An 8,214-nucleotide genomic window follows, 5' to 3' on the forward strand; every position below is an offset into this window, starting at 1 on the left:
TCAGTTTCATGTTGGCTGTTGGTTTAATATTTATTGTTATTATTATGTTTAGGAATGTTCTTGTTATCCCTGATCTCTCTAAGACCTTTATCATAAAATGGTATTGAATTTTGTTGAAGGCTTTTTCAGCAATTAGGGAGATGATCATGTTTTTTTTTTTTTTCTTTTTCAGTTTGTTTATATGATAGATCACGTTGATAGATTTTTGTATGTTAAACCATCCCTGCAACCTAGGGATGAAGCCTACTTGGTCATGCTGGGTGATTTCTCTGATGATGTTTTTAATATGGAAGCTTTGAGATGGAATGTATTACCTTTTCTTATCCCTACTTGGTATTATCAGCTGATTGCTTCTATAAATGCAGACACCTTCATTCTGTAGGTAGTGCTCTCATGTCTAGCTCTCTCAACATTGTTCCTAGTAAAATATTCTCTTCACCATGGTTTTAAGATCAGTTGTCCCACTGAGCTGTTAAAAAAAATCACATCTATAAAGAAACAAATCATGAATTCGAATTGGTAGATTTTTGACTACTGGAAGGTTCTAGAAGAGAGCCTGTTGAAAGTAACAATGAGAGAAAGGTTCAGAAATATGCAGGGTTAAGAATTCATCAATAGAGCAATTGCTTCCAACAATAAGGTCCAAAAAAGAAATAAGAACATTGCCTGCAAAGTCCAATCTTTATGAGGATAATTTTTATTATTTAAAAGCCAGCTACATTTATGAAATGGTTAGTTTGTATTTTTTTTAATCGGACTGTTTTTTTCCTTGGCTTTTGTCTTGCTGGTGAACAATACAGTGAGCTTTTTAAAACTCCATGATGTGTCAGTACACTGTGTGATGTGTTAGAGTCATCCCTTATAGAAAACTGCCTCCCCATGAGAGAGTAGGCCAGGAGCACAGGGAACTGATAGCAGGGTTAGACATGTTGGCCAGAGACCATAGTTCACATGCATTGCTGGCAGTCTACTGCCATATAAAAGCTGCTAGGCTGTTGATACATGTTTTCCCATAAAGTTATTTATTTGTTATTAGGTTTTCTTGAATTAGTAAGTGAAACATCAGCTGTCTGGCCACATTTGTTTTATGCTTCTATTCCACTCCAGTTGTTTTGGCTTTCACTAAAATTCTCTGTTTACAGGGACACAGAGAGATGTTCAAGCCAGCACTCGGGCACCAAGCAGCTCATGGGTTCCACATCACCATCCCTCCAGAGAAAAATGGCAAACCAAGGCCTTCCTTTGAAAACTGGCAGCTTCTCTCCTGCCCTACCTCACTGGGCTAGATTTCCTTTGTACCATCAGCTGCTTTTCTAGCCGTAGATATGAAGACTCAGGTTAAATCCCCCTGAGGAAGGGCCTAGGCCCTGCTCCAAATGTTATGACAGACTTTGAAGATCCACATGGAAGGCCTCACCCTCCCTTGGGGAGAGAGCAGAGGAGGAAGAACGAGGGAGGGAACTGGTTTTGACATGTAAAACAAGCTTGTTGCAAATTTAAATTAAAAAATAAAGAAAAAGAAAAGAAAGTAATTCCCCCTGATAACAAGGTGTCTCTGTGCCACACTTACACTCTAACCTGCCATCCACCAGTTCAGAGGTCTATCTCCTCCAGGCCAGTTTTTTATATTTTCCTTGTTGTTCCCTGGATTGTGTGTGTGTGTGTGTGTGTGTGTGTGTGTGTGTGTGTGTGTGTATCTTTCATGTGATCACTATATCAAATAAGCAGGCTGATTGCTGTTATCCACCGATGAATTTCACAACTTTTCATGCAGAGGCTTGCTGTCTTTTTTCATGACTTTCCCCATAATGAGACTGATATACTTCAAAGAATCACAAAGAAGATAGGAATTAATAGTTTCCACCCAAGGTGAGATAAAAGTCATTGTATGGTAGAGAATCTGTCTGTTTGCAAATGAGTGATTCTGTGTATGATTTGCAGCCAGTCTATGGTGCAAATTATTGGTATAGTGAGGTTGCTCGAATTGTTTTGTGTGCACTCTGTAAGCCTGTTTACACAATGCAAGTATGCCATGATGTTTACTTCTTGATCTAAATTTGAAAACATGGTCATCTTCACTGTCTAACAATCTTGACATAAAGAGAATAGTTGTCAGTGAAGAGGAACCTCCGGAAACAAACACAAGCTCAGTGGTGCAGAGTCGTCTATGCTCATCTGAGGAAATGGTAGAAGAAATGCTAATGCCTGGAAGCCATTTGTCACCTCCCAAAGGATTTTCATTTTTAGGAGTGAAAACTCTACAGCCAATTGACTTCAACATAAAGAAAATATGTAGGCTTATACATGTGGAGGATACAGAGAAGACAGGGCTTCAGATTTGGATTGGCTGAACATGTCAAGGCTAACATTTAAATACTTTGCTTTCTCAAGTTCTATATTGACTTCCTTAGGAGCATCTTAACCCTCAAAATGTTTAAATAGCTGCCACAGTTCCAAGATCCATACCATGCACCATCCAGAAAGACAGATATTGGTAATTGCAAGTGTCCTAAGATTGAGGCTAGCCTGGGCTACACATTAAGGGTGTTTGTGTGTGAGTGGTGGGGGGAGGAGAAAATTAAAGTTCCCTTTAAATTCTTAAGTACCTTCATTTAGTACAGGGGTTATTATGAGAAGTGGAGTTTAAGAGGCAAACTCTATCTGGGCATGTGTGTAAAATGAGATCAAAGTCCCATCCAGCCTACCCCTAATTCACTATACAAAGAGGAATGATCAGAAGAGCATATGAAATTCTCATAAGACTTTCACTATTTTACTCTTTATATTTTTAATGAATTAACCATATAAGCCATATTGATTTTTTTTAATTTTTTTAAGACATTGTTTCTCTGTGTAAAAGCTCTGGCTATCCTGGCGGAACTCCCTCTGAGATCTACCTGTGTCTGCCTTCCAAGTACTGGGATTAAAGGCATGTGCCACCACTATCTGGCTCATACTAAATATTCTTATGTCACTAGGATAGCTCTTATTCCCTGAAAGTCTTTCCTAGGGATTGGGAACATCATTTGTTTAAGGGTTTTGTAATTTCCATCTTTAACAAAAAGCTGTTTTAGGAATGATGAAATTAATAGCACCTGAATTTAGAATGCTTTTGAAAGGTCACCATAACTCAGTCAAAAATAGTACTTTTAATGTTTAAAATTACAAACTCAAAAAAAGTCCTGCTTGAGGAAGTACCTTGAGTGGTGACATAATAAAAGATAACTATCACCTGTAGAAGATCGAGCTGTACCCATTATGGACATGCATAGGTGAGTGTGAACACTTAATCATTATGCAAGGTTCATTTCCATGCATAGAGAAAACGGGAGGGAATTCTTAACTCTTTAGTCATATTATTCCCCATAAACTCCTACTCCAGTTGAAGAGTAAGCAGCCATCCCTAATTGTAAAATGTTAAGCCTACAGATATGTTCCTTTAGATACCTACCTAGACAGGTTTTCTTCTCTGTAGTAAGTAGCTAGAGCACTATGTCTTAAATCAGTGCTAGTTCACTTAGCAGACTTTAAAGATATAAGAAAACAATTAGGAATGGCGCCGTCAAGATAGGCATGCTACTTCTCTTACCACATTTATAGAGATAAATTATAATCTTGACTTCTATTTGGTAAAGACAAAATAAAATACAGAGTGATATTTTCTTCCCAAAATGAGGATTTTCAAATTGTGCCTTGCTGTCAAAATGTGTTTCTCAAGTTCACTCAAATTAACATTTCGTTTTTTACAGATGGGATCAAACAAAATTGAGTATGTAAGAACTTTGTCCACACCAAAGCAATCATTCTACACCCTCGTAGCTGAAGTGTACTGCTTGTTATTTGTAGGCACTCCAGCCACATTATTACTTTAGTGCAGCCATTTCAATAGCTGGCAGTTTTGTGACGATTGTGTCTCATTTCTCTCTCAGAGGGAAATCTGAATTCCAAGAACTAAGTATTCCTAGCTGTTACCTCCTAGGTACTAACTACAATTTTCACTGTGGGTCTCAAAGTTGAGACTTTAAAATATTGGTACACTATCACAACATGATGTTAAATTGATATTGAGTTCTTCTTGCTCTTTTAAATATTTTCCTACAGAGAGAGTCTGCTCTTGTAAGATTATGTTTTCTCTTTTGATGGAGTATGGTAACACATTTTTAAGGCATAGGATTTCAATATATCATGCTCTGCCTGACAATCTTGACATTAAAACAACTTTTGTTGGGTGCATACCATGGTTGAAAATAACAGGTCATACTTTACTTGACATACTAAGTAAAGGATCTTGATAAATTGCAATATACCACTTTCATGAATTAAATGATAGCAAAAAGAGTTATAGTCTCTGCAGGACACTGTCTTGTCCAGAATTTTACATCCAAGACCCTGCATCCATATGAGGTTTGGTAACTATTTTGGGGAAAATGTTAAATGAAAATTTGAAAGAATCTGAGAATAACTATATTTCTTTGACCAATTTTTTAGGATGCAGGAAGTTTTAATTTTCAAGAAAAGAAAAAAAAATCATGTTCTTGTAGAAGATATAGAAACAAACAAAATGATAAATTAAAACTGCTTCCCCTCAGAGCAAATTTGGTAATAAATGACTATTGAATGAGAAATACTACCTTTCAGATCTCACAAATATAAACACTAGTTTTCTATTATTTTTCTGAAAACAAATTCACAGTTTTTAATGTAAATTGTTAGAAATTTTGGATTTTGATATACAGTCATAAGAAATAAAGAAGTATTGGAGTACAAATATTATTTCTAAAAATAAACATTAGTATTGAAGTATCACAAAAATTATTTTCAAAGTTTTTTGATGCATTTAGCTAGTATGCAAAAGTTTAGATAGTGCCATGTATTTTAATTGTACTCAAATGCTTGGAGACATTTAAAACCAATAGTCGTTTTTAGTTAGTTATTTCTTAGAAGAACAAAGTATAAATATCACACAAGCCAACATTTTTACATTAGTGGTGACTTTTTCCTGGAGTTGTGAAAGTCAAGGGGACAGTTCTTGGACTATTCTAACCTCGGGATATATATATGAGATGCCCACACCAATGCCACCTGTAACATTCCTTGGCCTAAGCAATTTAGAATGCAACTTGCTTTTATTTATAATTCCAACTTGACTCAAAGCATCTACGACCCCAAGCATCAGTGCTCTTCAATATCTAATTTCACAGTTTTCTTAACACGTATCTCATGTTATTTATTATAGTCAGAGGCATCCCAACACCTTGTCTATCCCTGCTACCTTTTAAATGGTTTATCTGGCAAACCATCAATCACAAATCATGAAACATATTTTAGCTTAAGTAAGATCAGCTAAGAAAGTAAACAAGGCTTCTGTGTCTTAATTGGAAACATTGCTCACATCAATAAGTGATAAATGGTTATTCTGTGATGGAATATTTATTCCCTAGATGTATCTGTAAAGGAAAGTATGGACAGGATTAAAATCTCTAATCATTGGCTAACTTTGGGGCCATAAAGATGTTGATAAATATACAAATCAAATATTTTGTTTTCAAAGTAATTAACTTTCAGTTTCAGAATATTTTGGCATTACTAAAAACGTATATATGTTTATTTTAATTATGACACCCACTGATTAGCCAGAGATCATGAACTTAAAAACTATGAAAGTAAGCTTATGAAAAATGTTTCTGTATATTTCAGAAACCTTGATCAGATTTAGTAGTCCCTTATTTAATATTTGTATTGATAAAATGAAATTTTACTAAAGCATTTTTCCTTCAGAGCTTTTTGCTACAGTATACACTATATTCTATGTCTTCTGAAGGCTTTCTTAAATATTGAAATGGATGTGTTCCCAGATAGGAAAGGGTAGCTTCCTTCATAAAACTGAATCAGGAACATAGATGTGCTCACGTGCTCCATGATGTCAATGGTCTCAGCCAACACATTAGCCAGGTGATGCTGACTAACTTTACAGGTAATTTATCACAACTGCAGCACTGTTTCAGGGATGGTTCACATAAATAATTTCACTTAGGTAAACACCATTTTCCAGTAATGATACAACAAAATAAACTTTCAGAGCATTTATGAACAGTGACATCGCACTCTCTGTACACATTTTCCAACCTGTCTCTATTGTTTGCAAAGGAATTAACTGTGGTAAGAAGATCATTAGAGCCATCTGCTTTACTGGTGAGAAAGCACATCTATGATTATTTTATTACAGGAGCAAAGACGGGGAAACAGTTTTAGAATGTTTTGAACATCATTTACCTCAAATTTTACATTCTAGCTTTAAAAGAAAAAATAATAAAAGAGTATAGCTTGTTCTTGCCAAGGCTTCTTATAAATTCACTTACTCAGAACCAAGTTGCTCAAGTAGAGATACTGAGAGAATGTTGACTCTCCCTTCATTATAATCCACTGTTATGTGTTATTATTAAATAATAAATGAGGAAAGTTTTTTTAAGTAGCTTAACATAGCAGTTTTTTATGTTTCGATATTACATTTTAAATTAATTTTTATTTAAATTAAAAACAATCTTATTTTACATACCAATTCCAGTTCTCTCTCCCTCCTGTCCTCCATCTTGAAACATAGTAGTTTCTTTGGTTGCTTTGAATGAGTAAATAAATCTACTTTTATATGTTTGTTTAGCTTACTTTCTCGATACTACTACTCTTCACATGTCAGAAAAGAATACTTTATTTAGTGGCACATCTGTCACATAGTTGTACCTGGCAGATTATGTTTTAAAAGAAAGTAAAGTGCAACATCTGCACAGAAATATGAGTCCTCATAACATAAGCTTATTTATTACTCTGCAGGTGAAAAGTAAATAAAGTTCACTGAAAACTAGATTTTAAATACTATTTGTTTTTTGAGGCAGGGTTTCTCCGAGTAACAGCTCTGGGTATTCCAGAACTGACATTATAGACGAACCCCATGGGCAAAAGCACCATGCCTTCTCACAGGCACCCTTGGTTCACACTCTCAAGGTAGAGGAGACAGCAACAGGATGATGATGGTAATACCTATAACATTGACTTTCAGAATGTGGAACTATTATTTTCCAGTTTGGTAATAAATATGCCTTGAGAAATGGCCTTAGTGCAGTGTTTTTACTAGTAGTGTTCTATGATGGACTCAATATAGCCCCAGACGAGTGGTTTTCAACCTGTTGGTCATGAGCTATTTAGGAGGTCACCTAAGACCATTCATAACCACAGCAAAATTACACTTATGAAGTAACAGCAAAATAATTTTATGATTAGAAATCACCACAACATGAAAAACTGTATTAAAGGGTCACAGAATTAGGAAGATTGAGAACCAATGCCCTAGAGGGTCTGCTGCATGAATTGCAAGTCAGCATTCACCCAATTCTTAGCCTGTCCCAGGACTAAATGGAGCCAACCTGTTAGGAAACAGGTGAACTTCTCACACCTCCAATAGAGAGTGCTGCCCATCATCTAGATGATCATCAGCTGCTTCCTCATCCTCACCTTCATGGCCTTCAGTGGATACCTATGTGTCAAATTAGCAGCAGCGTGTGGTGGGGAACAAGATGTTTTATCTTCAGCTGGAAGATGGCATTGGTAGCGAACATCACCGATCATTGCCATTAATGTCAGACTCCATGTGTGGCTTTATGAAGCAGGAAGCATCTAGGGATGTGAAGACATGATTCTCCCTTCAACCATAAGCTCTCTTTACTGTTTCTTTATATACACTCATCTACTGAATACAGAGGCTTAGTTGTCAGTCTCTTGAGTAGAGGTTTTTCTGAGCAGCTGAGATTGACATTCCTCTTGAAAAGTCAACTGTGAGATGTCTTTTCCCTCGATATCCTGATCTCCATCTAATTCAGGTAACTTCCTAGTCAATGACTTGATTATCTGCTTCTTTCTACTGTTCTGGATTGGGGGAGTGGCAGAGAGTTTGTACTTTTTTTTAAACAGACAATATGTATATTTGGTGGACAGGGTTTCTGGGTCAGTAAGAGAAAAGCATTCTAACTTAAGTCAGTATTGGGATAGTTAGAGATATTTCCCCTGAAACCAGGGCTTAAATTTCACACAAGAACATAAGCTCCATATCTACATGGTGAGTAGGAAACACCTTGTGCCTTTGTAGAGATGTGATCTGTTAAACTGAAACACTCGTAGTGTCTGGAAAATGGTAGAGGTTAAATACAGGCCTAGAGTTTGAAA

The sequence above is a fragment of the Phodopus roborovskii genome, unplaced genomic scaffold (genome assembly GCF_943737965.1).
Source record: "Phodopus roborovskii unplaced genomic scaffold, PHOROB, whole genome shotgun sequence".
NCBI classification, from domain to species: domain Eukaryota; kingdom Metazoa; phylum Chordata; class Mammalia; order Rodentia; family Cricetidae; genus Phodopus; species Phodopus roborovskii.